The sequence below is a fragment of the Mandrillus leucophaeus genome, unplaced genomic scaffold, assembly GCF_000951045.1.
Source record: "Mandrillus leucophaeus isolate KB7577 unplaced genomic scaffold, Mleu.le_1.0 Scaffold238, whole genome shotgun sequence".
NCBI classification, from domain to species: Eukaryota; Metazoa; Chordata; class Mammalia; order Primates; family Cercopithecidae; genus Mandrillus; species Mandrillus leucophaeus.
Genome location: NW_012102454.1, coordinates 429,912 through 446,089, shown reverse-complemented (window position 1 = coordinate 446,089; position 16,178 = coordinate 429,912).

Genomic DNA, 16,178 nt, shown 5'->3' with positions numbered 1-16,178 from the left:
GTCCCAGCTACTCAGGAAGCTGAGGCAGGAGAATCACTTGAACCTGGGAGGTGGAGGTTGCAGTGAGCGGACATAGAACCACTAAACTCCAGCCTGGGCGACAGAGACTTCATCTCAAAAGAAAAAAAAAAAAGTACTGTAGGAGTCCAGGTGTGGTGGCTCACACCTGTAATTCCAGCATTTTGGGAGGCCAAGGAAGGAGGATCACTTGAGCCCAGGAATTCAAGACCAGCCTGAGCAACATAGCAAGGCCCCATCTCTAAAAAAATTTTTAAAAGATACACAAAATTAGCCAGGCGTGGTGGTGTGTGCCTGTAGTCCCAGCTACTCAGGAAGTTGAGAAGGGAGAATCATCTGAACTCGGGAGATCAAGGCTGCAGTGAATCATAATCACACGACTGCACTCCAGCCTGTGTGACAGAGAGACATCCTATCTCAAAAAAAGAAAAAAAAAAAAAGTAATGTAAGAGAAATAAACTATTTCTTTGCCTCGCAGAGAGAATGTGACAGTGTGAGGAAGCATTAGCTGGCTGAAACTGGGCGCTCAAACTCTTAGTCTAGAGCAGAGTTCTAACAGCATCACGTGTTTTTGTTCTCCCTACATCCACATTGAAGAAGAGGGGGTGGTAAAAATATTCCTCTGGTTTAACAGAAAATTCACAAATATTTATCCTTTTCAGAATCTACATGCAATTTAAGTATTAGTCCCAGGGCGATAAATCCGAATCACAGATGCTGCAATGTTAAAGTTTCCTTTGATAAGACATACTGAGGATCTCTGATGTCCCTGCGGCCTGCAAAGAATATTTGCAAACAGAGTTTTATGATGTTGAGGAGTGTCTGATTTTCTGAAGCCACAGAGAAAGACATCATTTTTCTTCTTTTCTTTCTGCAATTTCTTTCATTAGCACTTCGGAAAGCCTATAATCCCCATGATTTGAAATCCCATGAGTTAGTAGTAAGAGCAGAATCAGAGAGGCTAAACACTGAAAATACAGAAAGGAAATGGGTAGAGTAGGATTTTAGCAAGAGGAAGTATATGGTTGTGATGCTTTGCATCTACAGGAAATGATGGCTGGGGCTGTGGCAGCCACGTTACCACCATGAGGGATGATGTTACCCACATGCTGAGGAGCCTGAGTCTATAAGACCATCATTTGACTGATGCATTGACCCCTGGAGAAACTCCCCGCCTTTGGGGGACTAGCAGTTCTATAAAATAATACATGTCCTTATTGTTTTAAGATGTTTGGAATTTGTTCTTTCTTACGTGCAGCCAACAGCATCCTACATGAGGCAGCCAGGGTAAGGGGTCCACACACAATGGGTGAACCAGTGCTTGTCCAGGAATTGAAACAGCCTGGCTCATTCAGTGCTAGGACCAGGGCCCTCAGTGGACACTGTCCCAACTCTCAGCACTGAGGGTCCGTCCTTCCCTCCAAGCCAGTCATTGCTGTGTGTGATCACGTTCATTAGGTATCCATATTCTGTAGGCGGGAGCAACGAGGTTTTCTTTCTTTTTTTTTTTAATTAAGATGGAGTCTCGCTCTGCTGCCCAGGCTGGAGTGCAGTGGTGCCATCTCAGCTCACTGCAGCCTCCTGGTTCCAGCGATTCTCCTGCCTCAGCCTCCCAGGTAGTTGGGATTACAGGTGCCCACTACCACACCGGGCTAACTTTTGTATTTTTAGTAGAGATGGGATTTCACTGTGTTGGCCAGGCTGGTCTCAAACTCCTGACCTCAAGCTATCTGCCCAGCTCGGCTTCCCAAGGTGCTGGGATTACAGGCATGAGCCACCGCGCCTGGCCGCAATGAGGTTTTTTCTTTTTTCAATTCTAGCTGCCAACCACAAAATTTAACTAAGGTCCCTCCCATCACACACCTGTCATCCACCCTGAAAATTTAAAGTAAAGGTATAAAAATATCAAAACCATGATTGCCTCTGGGGGTGGAGTGGAGGTGGGGATCATTTGGGAAGGGGCATAAGGGGACTTTGCAGGGGTCCTGGAGATGTTCTTCATCTTAACAGGGGCTGTAGTCTAAAGCAGGAGTGTATACTTATTACATAAGTGCATTCATTGGTCAAAACTCAGCAAATGGAGGTGGGAACAGTGGCTCATGCCTGTAATCTCAGCTACTGAGGAGGACAAGGCAGGAGGATCACTTGAGGCCAGGAGGTCAAGACCAGTCTGGGCAACATAGAGAGACCTTATCTCTTTTTTAAAAATTGTTTTAATTCCCCAGGCATAGAACTCACCCTGTGGAGGGAAAAAAAAAAAAAAAAATAGGCACGCGTGGTGGCATGTTTCTGTAGTCCCAGCTACTTTCGAGGCTGAGGCAGAAGGATTGCTTGAGCCCAGGAGGTCGAGGCTGCAGTAAGCTATGATCATACCACTGCACTCCGGTCTGGGGTACAGAGCGGGACTGCATCTCTAAATAATAATGATAATACTAAGAAATTCAGCAAATGGATGTTTCAGATGTGTACATTTCATTGCATGCAAATTTATAAAACCTCAAAAATAACTGTAAACATTGAACTCCAGTTGGTGATATGAATCCTGAAATGTTTAAGGGCAAAGAGTACTGATGTCTGCTTTAAAATACTTTACTCTAACCTTCTTTAAAAATACATTTAAAAAAAATCAGATGGCTTGATAAATAGAGGAATGGACTGAAAGATATGTAATAAAGTAAATACAGAAAAATGTTAACAATTGTAGAATCTAGATGATGGGGCGAGGCGTGGTGGCTCATGCCTGTAATCCCAGCACTTTGGGAGGCCGAGGCAGGTGGATCACGTGAGGTCAGGAGTTTGAGACCAGCCTGGCCAACATGGTGAAACACCGTCTCTACCAAAAATACAAAAATTAGCCAGGCGTGATGGCACATGCTTGTAATCCCAGCTACTCAGAAGAATCACTTGAACCCGGGAGGCAGAGGTTGCAGTGATCTGAGATCATACCACTGCACTCCAGCCTGGGTGACAGAGTGAGACTCCGTGTCAAAAAATAAATTAAAATAAAATAAAAGTGATGATGATCATAGTTATGAACGACAGCGAGAGTCCAAACACTGCCTGTAGTGTGGGCAAAGCCCTGTTCTCAGTGCTTCATGTGAATGAATTTGTTCACTCCTCACCACAACCTTCTGAGGTAGGTACTGTTATTCTCATTCACGGATACGGACTCTGAGACCAGGGAGGTTGCGTGGCATCATTACATCAGAAGGGGCGTGGTCTGAATCCACTCCTCCCCTTCCAGGGCAGGAAGTCAACAGAGAAGGGTTCTGTGGTAACGTTGACAATCACGAATCAGTGGCATAAACATCTCCTTAAGACATGTGGAGGCGGCTGGGCATGGTGGTTCACGCCTGTAATCCCACCATGTGGGAGGCCAACATGGGAGGATCACTTGAGGCTAGGAGTTTGAGACCAGCTTGGGCAACATAGTGAGACCCTGTCTCTACAAAAAAAATTTTAAAAATTAGGCAGGCACGGTGGCTCATGCCTGTAATCCCAGCACTTTGGGAGGCTGAGACAGGTGGATCACCTGAGGTCAGGAGTTCGAGACCAGTCTGGCCAACATGGTGAAACCCCGTCTCTATTAAAAATACAAAAATTAGCCAGGCATGGTGGCAGGTGCCTGTAATCCCAGCTACTCAGGAAGCTGAGACAGGAGAATCGCTTGAACCACGGGAGGTGGAGATTGCAGTGAGCCGAGACGGTGCCAGTGTACTCCAGCCTGGATGACAAGAGTGAAACTCTGTCTCAAAGAAAAAAGTAAATAAATAAAATTAGAAATTAGCAGGGCATGGTGGTGCATGCCTGTAGTCCTAGCTACTCAGGAGGCTGAGGTGGGAAGACTGTTTGAGCCCAGGAGTTCAAGGCTTCAGTGAGCTATGGTTGCACCACTGCACTCCAGCCTGGGCAACAGAACAAGACTCTGTCTCCAGGGGAAAAAAAAAAAAAAAAGGTGGAAATTGTGAGAGACACATGACAGCAGAAATGTGACTACTGCTTGCCTTTGGAGGAAGGAAGAAGTTGTGGAGGAGAGATAGGTGACTGGGCACTGTGGCAACACCAGCATGCCAGGGGCTGGGGGTGGGGGGCAGTCAGGACCTGAGGCCAGAAGCTGTGAATCTTGGAATCTGCAGGGTGCCCCTTATGAGACCCCAAGCGTTCATGTAAGCGTCCACGCCCCCACTGATGATATCTGGGCAGAGAGGCAATAAAATCAGAGGCAAGAAAATCAGAGTTACCGATCAAGGTTTGGAGGCTGTGGTTGGAGGCCGGACATCCTGCCTGCAGGGCGGGCTTCAGCGTGGAAGCTTGTGGCCCGGAACAGTCCCCGTGGGCACGCCCAGGCAGAGGGCTTTGCTAGTGTCTGACCCAGCTTCCAAAGCCAGGGTCTAATAACAACAGCGCCACCAACAACAGGAAACATTCGTGACGCACATGCTGCCAAGCACTGTTCTAAGCACTCCATATTACAGTGTATTCCTCCCGACAGTAAGAATGAGGTGGGTGCCAGTGCTAACCCCATTTAACATATGCGGAAACTTAGGCACAGAGAGGAGACCTCATGAAAGGCAATGGGGACACCTCCAGGAACCTCCCACCACAAAAGATCACCGCAAAGTAAGGACAAATCGAACATCAGATTTCCTCAAGGGTGGGCACTTTCTCGCTGCATTGCTGGTGCCCTCTTTTGGATTTTAGCTGCAGTGGCCACACCACCACGGGTGTCAGCGACAGGAGCAAACCAAATCACACATGCACGGGGGAGTCAGCTGGGAGGAGCCGCCCCTGGCGTTCCCACCATGTCTGTGAAATGGGGGGAATCGTGGTATGTACTGGAGAATCAACAGAGGCTGGGCGAGGACGACTTGGGATACTCGTGAGCCCATTCTAACATCAGCAATTACTAATATGTTTATTGCCTTGAAAAAAAGAGATAAAGAAATAAAGGAAAAAGAGGAAAGGAAAGGAGAAAGGAATGAAGAAAAGAGAGACAAGAAATAAAGCACTGTTGGCCGAGGGCTCACACTTGTAATCTTAGCACTTTGGAAGGCTGAGGTGGGCGTATCACTTGAGGTCAGGAGTTCAAGACCAGCCTGGCCAGCATGGCAAAACCCCATCTCTACTAAAAATACAAAAACTAGGCCGGGCATGGTGGCTCATGCCTGTAATCCCAGCACTTTGGGAGGCCGAGGCGGGTGGATCATGAGGTCAGGAGATCGAGACCATCCTGGCTAACATGGTGAAACCCCATCTCTACTAAAAAAAAAATACAAAAAAAATTAGCCGGGTGTGGAGGTGGGCGCCTGTAGTCCCAGCTACTCAGGAGGTTGAGGTAGGAGAATGGCGTGAACCCAGGAGGCGAAGCTTGCAGTGAGCCGAGATCGCACCACTGTACTCCAGCCTGGGCGACAGAGCGAGACTCCGTCTCAAAAAAAAAAAAGTAAAAACTAGCTGGGTGTGGTAATGCACACCTATAATCCCAGCTACTGGGGAGGCTGAAGCAGGAAAATCACTTGAACCTGGGAGGTGGAGGTTGCAGTGAGCCAAGGTCGCACCACTGCACTCCAGCCTGGGCAACAGAGCAAGACTCCATCTCAAAAGAAAAAAAAGAAAAGTATTTTAATATCAAAGAGGAAGGAATAGAGCCAGAAAGAAGAGATAGGGCTGAAAAAAGAAGGCAGGAAACAGGCAGAATGTTTCCAAAGAGTCCCACGAACTATTCAGAAAAGTTGTTTTTTGTTTTTGTTTTTGCTTTTTGTTTTATTTATTTATTTATTTATTGAGACAGAGTCTCGCTCTGTTGCCCAGGCTGGAGTGCAGTGGCACGATCTTGGCTCACTGCAACCCCACCTCCTGGGTTCCAGCGATTCTTCTGCCTCAGCCTCCTGAGTAGCTGGGAATACAGGCACACACCACCACTCCCAGCTAATTTTTGTATTTTTAGTAGAGACGGGGTTTCAACATATTGGCCAGGCTGGTCTTGAACCCTTGACCTCGTGATCCACTCGCCTTGGCCTCCCAAAGTGCTGGGATTACAGGTGTGAGCCACCACGCCCGGCCAAGAGTTTTGTCTTTAAAGGAGTTGACGGTGGGGTGTGGACTGTGCAGCCGAGACAGCTCGCGGGGTGAGAGTTAAGAGTCTGCCTGGATTCCATCCCCAGCCCCGCCACACACTGTCCATGAAGCAAGTGACTGTCCCTTCCCAAGCCTCAGCTTCTGCACTTCAGAATGGGGACCGTTGTCCGCGGCATTCCCACAGGTTGGCGTGAGAACCTGTTGAGCCCACGCAGCAGGGTGTGCCTGTTGTCTGTGGTAAGGGGCAGACGGCGTTGCCTACTTTCCACTCGTAAGATGTCACTGCATGTACGCCGTTCTCACTTGGCAGATGAATCAAAGGGCTATAAATAGCCACGTCTTGGTTTCTCATAAACGCATTAAATACGACTTGGCATCTTGCCCAGGCTTCCTGTCGGGGCAATGGACGAGGATTGTTTTGCAGAGGTCTGATAAGTGTCAAGGTTACAGTCACGTGCAGGTGCATGAGGCAGGACTCGAAGCGAGCCCCAGCTGCTCTGGGGAATGAGGGGGTCTTCCCTTCCACCCCCATGCCCTTCTTGGCATAGGTTCACGCCAACCACTCTGGGCCCTGGCAAGCCCCGCCTTGTGGCTCAGGCTGGGCCACTGGCCTCTTTGCCGGCTTTGCCTGGAGTCACCCCACTGGTCCAGCTTGCATTAGGTCAGTCTATTCACAAGTGAATTCTGGGAAGACTGGACCAGGCTATGGGAAGAGGGGAGAGGAGGGAAAGGTGGACACATGGCTCGTGAGCTCGCCGGGCTGTCCTGGGCACCTCCCTGCATCTTACTTCATGAAGTTCTCTGAGGCTGACCTCACCCCCAACTCAGGGATGAGGCCCTGGGGGAGGCAGATGGGGACTCTGGACCCCCGCTGCCTGGGTTCAAGTCCCAGCTGCTCTGTAGGGGACCTCAGGTTTGTCTATGCTCTCAGTACCTCAATTTCCCTCTCTGTGAAATGAAGATAATGCCTCCTAGGGCCTACATCATAGAGCTGCTGGAAGGATTCAATGGATGTTGATCATGATCATGATTTCCTGATACTCAGAATAACGCCAGGCACAGACTATCTGCTCTGAATAACGGTTTGCTATTATTATTTTTCTGCTAGTGATAGTTAAGAGCAAGGACTCTAAAGCCAGCCCAGTTGGGTTCAACGCCCAGCTCCACCATTTGCAACCAATGTAACCTTAAACCTGGATATCATCTCTCTGTGTCAGAGGCATGTGAACCAGAACAACTCCATCTTGAATGGGGTTGGGTAAAATGAGGCTGCATTCCCAGACGGTTAGGCATTCTAACTCATAGGATGATCAATAGGAGGTCAGCACAAGATACAGGTCATAAAGACCTTGCTGATAAAACAGGTTGCACTAAAGAAGCTGGCCAAATCCCACCAAAACCAGAGTGACCTCTGTTTGTCCTCACTGCTACACTCCCATCAGCGCCGTGACAGTTTACAAATACCATGGCAACATCAGGAAGTTACCGTATATGGTCTAAAAAGGGGAGACATGAATAATCCACCCCTTCTTTAGCGTAACATCAAGAAACAACCATAAAAATAGGCAACCAGTAGCCCCCGGGGCCACTTTGTCTGTTGAGTAGCTGTTCTTTATTCCTTTACTTTCTTAATAAAGTTGCTTTCACTTTACTCTATGGAATTGCCCTGAAATTCTTTCTTGTGCTAGATCCAAGAACCCTCTCTTGGTGTCTGGATCTGGATCCCTTTCCTGTAATGTCTGTGCCTCAGTTCTTTCATCGGTCAAATGGGAGTGAGGATTATTTGTACCTTATAGGGTGTAATAAGGATAAAATAAGCAAACACCTGCCAAGTACTGAGACAAGAGCCTGGCACACAGTAAATACTCCAATGTTGTTGCTACCGCTGATGTTCTTATTACAAGGGGATGTGTTCACCCCCTATCAAGGTTGCTAAGCAGCCATGATGGAATCCTGGAGCTACTGAAGGACACCTCATCTCTTCATGGGAAGCATCTGCTTGAGGATTAAGGCGATGCAGAAAAAAAAGTGGAGTAGAGAGATGGAGGAAGATGACTTTGGAGGACATTGTGTGAGCACCTGGATCTATCCGTGCCTGAAGCACAACTCAAACCCTGGACTCTCAATGTATTGGCTCTCCATTCCAAGACCCAATAAATTCCTTCTCAGCTTAGAATGCTTTGCTCAGATATCTGTTACTTCCAGGCAAATGTATTTGAATACAGAAAGCTCTTAGGGGCTCAAATAACAGAAAGGGAAGCTATGTGAGAAGCCGAAGGAAGCTAAGGAGAGGAACAGAAGTGATGCAGCTGAGTATGGTGACTCATGCCTGTCATCCCAGCTCTTTGAGAGGCTGAGGTGGGTGGATCACTTGAGGTCAGGAGTTCGAGACCAGCCTGGCCAACATGGTGAAACCCTAACTCTACTAAAAAAATACAAAAATTAGCCAGACGTGGTGGCATGCATGTGTAATCCCAGCTACTCAGAAGGTTTAGTCAGGAGAATCACTTGAACCCGGGAGGCGGAAGTTGCAGTGAGCCAGGATCATGCCATTGTACTTCAGTCTGGGTGACAGAGCAAGACTCCATCTCAAAAAAAAAAAAAAAAAAAGAAGTGATACAGCTAAAGACAGTAGGCCATGTGGAGGCCACGTGCATCATGGGTTATAATCCAAGCTGTGTTACTGACAGCTTGTGGTAGGATGTTGCAGAATGGACACACTTCTTCACGCCTCCTTGAGTACATTCTTACAAGGTGACTTTGCCACTCTTCCCATCAAGGGATAGAATCTATGTCTCCACCCCTTGAATCTGGGCTGACCTTGTAATTTGTTTAGGTCAATCAAACATGGTGAAAGTAATGCTGTGCTAGTTTCAAGCTTAGACTTCAAGAAACCTTGCTGCTTCCATGTCCTCTCTTAGTTGACCTTGCCATGACCTTGTGAACATGACTGGGCTAGCCTGCTGGAGGATGAGAGGCTGGAGGCTCCCCAGCGAATTGTCATCCAGCCCTCTGAGACAGAGCCACCTAGCTATACAGTGCTGGCCACAGATGCATGAGTGAGCCCAGCCTACATTAACAACCTGCAAAATGGACAGATAAATCCATCAATGTTGTTTTAAGCCATTTTAGATGATTTCTTAGGCAACAGTAGAGAACTGCTTTGTCTGGTTTAACTCAGCCTTGCCCAAGGGGCTTCCAAAACCCTGACCTCCAGGTCACATGACAAGGTGAGGCCTCTACATCCCAGTCCCTGGTGATACTGTGCTAGTTCGGAGGCTGGGTTTCAAGGGGCCTTGCAACTTCCATTCACTTTCTTGGACTCCTGCCACCACCTTGTGGACACACCTGGGCTGGCCTGCTGGAGAATGAGAGACCAAATGGAGGAGAACCCAGTTGCTCCAGCTGATGACATCTGGTCCAGCCTACAGAGAGCCAACTATTGAGTTAGCCAAGATCAGCAGAGCCAACCCCAATTCACTGCTGCTGATCAGAGAAGCAAGAATGATCACAGCTGAAACCAGAACTGCCCAACTAATTTGTAAACTTGTAAGCAATAATGAATGCTTATTATTTAAATCTCTGACTTGGGGGATGTTTTGTTTTGCAGCCATAACTGATACACTAACCAATACACTTTGTAAACATGGGCAAATGAGCTCACATCTCTGGGCCGGAGTTCCTCTTGTGAGAAACAGGAACCATTTGGGATGGTCATGAGGATGTCATGAGCTCATGATCCTAAAACTCTTTGCACAGAGTCTGGCTGTCTTAGTCCGTCCAGGCTGCTATAATAAATTACCATAGCCTAGGTGGCTTCAACAACAAACATTTATTTCTCATAGTTCTGGAGGCTGGGAAGTCCAAGATCAAGGTGCCAGGTGAAGAGACGTCTGATGAGGGCTGCTCCCTGGTTTGCAGATGGCCATCTTCTTGCTGTGTCCTCACATGGCAGAGAGCAGAGAGAGAAAAGGCAAGCTCTTTGGTGTCTCTTATAGGAACACTAATCCTATCATGAGGGCTTCACCCTCATGACCTAATGATGTCACAAGGGCTCCCCACAACACTGTGCCACTGGGGGCTAAGAGGTCAACATGCAAATTTCTGAGGGGACATGCAGTCCATAACACTGGCAGAGAGTGAGCACTCAATTTAAAAAGAGGTAAAATGAAAGGCAGACAGACAGTTGACTAACACCCTGCCCACCATGAATATTTTTGCCTTGTCCAGCCAGCTGTGGGTCATTTTATTTATTTATTTATTATTATTTTTTTTTTTTTGAGTCTCACTCTGTCGCCCAGGCTGGAGTGCAGTGGCTGGATCTCAGCTCACTGCAAGCTCCACCTCCTGGATTCAGGCCATTCTCCTGCCTCAGCTTCCCGAGTAGCTGGGACTACAGGCACCCACCACCACACCCGGCTAATTTTTTGTATTTTTAGTAGAGATGGGGTTTCACTGTGTTAGCCAGGATGGTCTCGATCTCCTGACCTCATGATCCGCCCACCTCAGCCTCCCAAAGTGCTGGGATTACAGGTGTGAGCCACTGCGCCTGGCCAGCTGTGGGTCATTTTAGTGTAGCTTCCCAATGGCCCATAGGTCCCCAGCCTCATATCACCAACACAGACACATTCCTTGGTGGCAGAACAAAACCCCTTGGGAATAAGTACCAAGACCTGGTAACCTGAGACCTACCTATTCAGAACAGGTAGCAGCACATTGTTGTAACAAGCTCTGGATTCAGTTAGACCTGGGTTATGATCCAATCTCTGCCACTTACCTGAGATGTGACATTGAGCAATCAATGCAACCATTCTGATCTTCCATTTTATCCCTGTAAAATAAGGATAATTGTATCTACCTCCCAGGATTCTTGCTCAATCATTTCTTCCATCAGTTTAGTATTTTTTTATTTTTATTCTTTTTAAACAGAGTCTCATTCTGTCACCCAGGCTGGAGTGCAATGGCATGATCTCAGCTCACTGCAACCTCTGCCTCCCAGGTTCAAGCAATTCTCGTGCCTCAGCCTACCAAGTAGCTGGGATTACAGGCATGAGCCACCACACCCGGCCCTTCAGTTTACATTTATTGAGCTTTTACGTTGTTCCAGCTTTTTCAGAATCTGGGGATGCAATGGAGAACAACAATCACAAATTCCTGACCTCATGGAGCTCTCAATTTGTAGCTTAAAGAAAAATACTAATTTGATAGTGAGAGAAACAAGTGAAAAATTGCAAAAGTGACAAGTGTTTTGGAAGGAGAATGTATCAGTCAGAATAGGCTGGGTTATGCTGTGGTAACAAATATCCCCAAAGTCTTAGCACCTTATAATAACAAAAGTTTACTTCTTATCTGTCACTTCTATTGTAGGTCAGTTTCACTTCTCCTTTTCAATCCAGGCTGGCAGAATGGCCTCCACCTCAAGAATTGTGGGCTCTGTACAGAGTGAAAGAGAATCCTAGAGTATCTTTGCCCAGGCAATTAACTGCTCTGGCCTAGAAGTGACTGCATTACTTCTGCCCACATTTCATTGGCCAGAGCTAGTTGCAAGGCCCCACACAACCATAAGGAGGACCAGAAGTGGCATCCTGTTGGATGGACCAGAAGTGGCACCCTGCTTGGAAGGGAGAAAGCCAAGGGGATTCAGGGAGCAGCACTAATGACCATTCTGAAAGCATATATGTGATGGGAAGACTTCCATGAAGCAATGATGCTTGAAGTATAAGAGCAGTTAACTAAGAGAAGGGGAAAATAAAAGTTTTCTAGGTTGGAGGGCGCAGCATGTAGTGAGAGTAATGAGTAGAAACAGCTTATTCAACCAGTTTGATTGGAGCTGGAAGGAGACATTGGGGCATGTGTGGTGCAAGGAAAAGGGAAAAGCGAGCAGCAGTTCATTGTGCAGTAAAGAGGTTTTCTTTTTGAGACAGAGTCTCACTCTGTTGGCCAGTCTGGAGTGCAATGACGTGATCTCGGCTCACTACAACCTCCACCTCCCAGGTCCAAGCAATTCTCCTGCTTCAGCCTCCCAAGTAGCTGGGGTTACAGGCACCCACAACCATGCCTGGCTAATTTTTTGTATTTTTAGTAGAGACAGGGTTTCACCATACTGGCCAGGCTGGTCTCCAACTCCTGACCTCAGGTGATCTACCTGCCTCAGTCTCCCAAAGTGCTGAGATTACAAGCATGAGCCACTGCGCCCTGCCTGTAAAGAGGTATTAATAGATGCCAATGATCTTCTTATGTCTGAACAAGAAACTGATAAGTATATACAAGTTTTAGGAATTCAGAGAAGTCCATATTACTCTCAGGTCAACAAATTATTTGTACAAGGAATCAAAATTACAGATTCTTTGTTGTTTGGTTAGAATTGCTTTCACAGGACATGGCCACAATTTCTGAATCCCTGTCTGGGCATTAATTGGCCAGATAGCCAACAATTTACCTCCTTTTCCTGGGCACACAGGCAGCCATGTTTCCCAATTTGCTTTGCAGTTGAGGAGGGGTCATGTGACTGCATTCTGGCCAATGAAATGTTCTGGCCAGTGGACAAAACAGATGACACTTCTAGACCCAGTTCTACCCTTCATACTCAGTTCCATGTTCTCTCTGTCCATTGTGTGGTGACCTTGGAAGCTGGTACTTCAGATGGCAGCCTGCATTCCTGAGTTATCTGAATCATGTGAAAGAAAGCCACCTGAGCTGAGACTACGATGTTGAAGCCATGCCCCAAAGAGTTAAAGAAATCAGTAACTAACAGAAATTCTTGAGTTTGCAGGATGGCAGATAAGAAACAACTTGTGGAAATGTGAACCACTCCCTCCACTTATGAGATAAAAGAACTGGCTGAAATGAATCAGAAACAATATGGCTAAGTGGAGTCTGTGCAGAACCAGCTTGCTGAAGTCACAACCCAAAGTTTCATACTAACCCCTCAAGTTTTCACATGGGACTCCGTAAGGAGGCATGAGAGAGAACTGTGCATGCCAGAGGACTTTCCAGACCTCCGCTTTGCTTCCACCAATCACCGGCTAATCCCAGAATCCACCCCCTGAACCTTTCCCGGTAAAATTACTGCCTTAAAGCCAGCATAGGGAGACAGATTTCAGTGGGACTCCTGTCTCCTTGGAAGTTAACCTGCAACACAAAGCTTTTATTTTCTCAAAAACCTACTGCCATAGTATTGGCTCGTCGTGCATCTGGCAGCAAGCCCCTTTTGCTTGATATCAGTGTAAGCAAGAAATAAACCTCTGTGTTTTATTCTGGAGTCTATTTATTGCTGCAGCAGAGCCTATCCTATACTGACTACTACAGAATAATAAATGAGACTCCTTCCATAGCAGTAGGATTTGCCAGGACTTTTTTTTTTTTTTGAGACAGAGACTTGCTGTTTTGCCCAGGCTGGAAAGCAGTGGTATGATCTTGGCTCACTGCAACCTCTGCCTCCTGGGTTCAAGCGATTCTCCTGCCTCAGCCTCCCCAGTAGCAGGGATTACAGGCACATGCTACCACACCTGGATAATTCTTGTATTTTTAGTAGAGGCAGGGTTTCACCATGCTGGCCAGGCTGGTCTTGAACTCCTGACCTCATGATCTGCCCACCTTGGCCTCTCAAAGTGCTGGAATTACAGACGTGAGCCACTGTGCCTGGCCTGCCAAGACAATTTTATGATGCAGAAAACATCTGTATTCAGGGTTGTCATGTGGCGTTGTACAGGTCGAGCACTGTCCAACGTGTCCAGCCAAGGGATGAGGGGAACCCATTCCATGCTCCACTCACCAGGCCTTTATATAATTTGTTCTAAGGTGACATATAGGCTAGTGGCAGCTTTGTCTACATTTCCGCAGCTTTAGAAAAAAGGGAATATTTTCTCCTTTTCTTTCTCTGGCAGAATAGAAGAGTCATATAGCAAGGCTAAGTACTGGAATTGCATTTATAAGCAATTATTTTCCCCAAAAAAACATAGGCTTAAGAAGTTAAAAAATTAGGCTGGGCGCGGTGGCTCATGCCTGTAATCCCAGCACTTTGGGAGGCTGAGGTGGGCGGATCACAAGGTCAAGAGATCGAGACCACGGTGAAACCCCGTCTCTACTAAAAGTACAAAAAATTAGCCGGGCGCGGTGGCAGGCGCCTGTAGTCCCAGCTACTCAGGAGGCTGAGGCAGGAGAATGGCGTGAACCCGGGAGGCGGAGCTTGCAGTGAGCCGAGATCGCGCCACTGCCACTGCCTGGGCGACAGCGCGAGACTCCGTCTCAAAAAAAAAAAAAAGGAAGTTAAAAAATTACAGTAAGAAAAGGAATAGGGAGGAATAGAATGGTTAAAAGTGGAATCTGGGGCATGTTTTGTCTTACGCTGTACTCTGTGGTTCAGGGGAGGGTGGCAAGGCTGGGCCTGACCATGTCTCCTGCTTGGTGAGGAAAGTTTCTCATTGTACAGCTGGCCACATGCAAAGCGGCTGCTACTCCCTGCTCCAACCTGGGGGGCAACCCACCCTTACCTGTAAGGAACCCCACCTTGTCAGAATCACTTATTATTATTATTATTATTATTTTGAGATGAAGTCTTTCTTTGTCAGCCAGGCTGGAGTACAGTGGCGCAATCTCGGCTCACTGCAACCTCTGCCTCCCGGGTTCGAGCAATTCTAATGCCTCAGCCTCCCAAGTAGCTGGAATTACAGCCCCGCCACCATGCCTGCCTAATTTTTGTATTTTTCCTAGAGATGGGTTTTCGCCGTGTTGGCCAGGCTGGTCTCGAACTCCTGACCTCAGGAGAATCATCATTTTAAGTGGATGTCAGGTCATGTCGCTCCACTGCTCAAATCCCTCACATGGCTCCCATTTCATCTCAAACAAAGCCCACAGCTACTACCCTGGCCTACAGGGTCCCACACACTCTGGGCTCTGATGACCTTGATTTTCTCTCCACAGTTGCCTTCCTGTCCTAATCAGCTCCATCCACCAAGTAGACACCCACCCCCAGAGCCTGTGCCTGCAACTGCTTGGGGTAGGCTGAATAACGCCTCCCAAAGATGTCACTCTAATCCCCAGCACCTGTGAATGTTACCCCTAGAGAGTGTGCCTTAGAGGGGTGAGGAAGCTGGGTGCTCCTGTTCCTGTCCCTCGAGGTTAAGGACTGCTCCTGGGGTGTCAACTGCCCAGCTTCCAGCCTGCTCCATGAGTGGCTCAGCAGGCTTCTGGAATGAGTTAGGAAGCCCCTGGCACCCACTGGAACCATGCCCATGACTGCTAAAGCTGCAGGGGACTTCCAGGACTTTCCAGGGATATGGGTGAGTGTGTTTGTTGTCTGTTGCTGCAAAACAGATCGCCAGAAATTCAGTGACTTAAAACAACACACGTCTATGATCTCACAGTTTCTATGGATCAGGAGTTCAGGCACAGCTTAGCTGAGCCCTCCATCTGAGGTCTCAGAAGGCTGCTGTCAGACACGGATTGGGCTGCACTTTCATTTGGAGGCTCGACTGGGGATGAATCTACTTCTGAGTTCATCTGGGTTATTGGCAGAGTTCGTTTCCCTCTGGCTGTGTAACTGAAGGTCCTAGCCTTTTGCTTGCTGTCAACTGGGAACCTCCCTCAGGTCCTAGAGGCCACTTGCGTCTCCTAGAGGCCACCCACAGCTCCCTACCGTGTGGACTTCCTCAATGTGGCTGCTTACTTCATCAAGCCAACAAGCCTCCCTCCCTCTGATCTGCTAACACAGAGTTATAGATAACATAAGGCAAGCTAGGGAGTGACAGCTCAACACCTTTACTGTGTGCTATTGGTTAGGTGCAAGGTCACAGGTCTGGTCCACACTGGAGGGGAGGGGATCATACAAGGCATGGACACCAGGAGGTGGGAAGTCACTGGGGTCACCTTAGGGGCTGCCCTGACAGCCTTGGAGCACTGGGGCACTGACAGCCTCTGCTATAGGTTGTGAGACTTCAGTGCTGTGCAGAACAAACCCCTGAGTGTGGAACCCGTGCTTGGCTCTCCCTGTCCCACCTCCAGCTCCCATGCAATGGGGGCTTCTATGGGTGCAGGCACTGGGGGGCTCCCTGGGAGCTGGGGTGGGCACTTCAGGTCTCTTT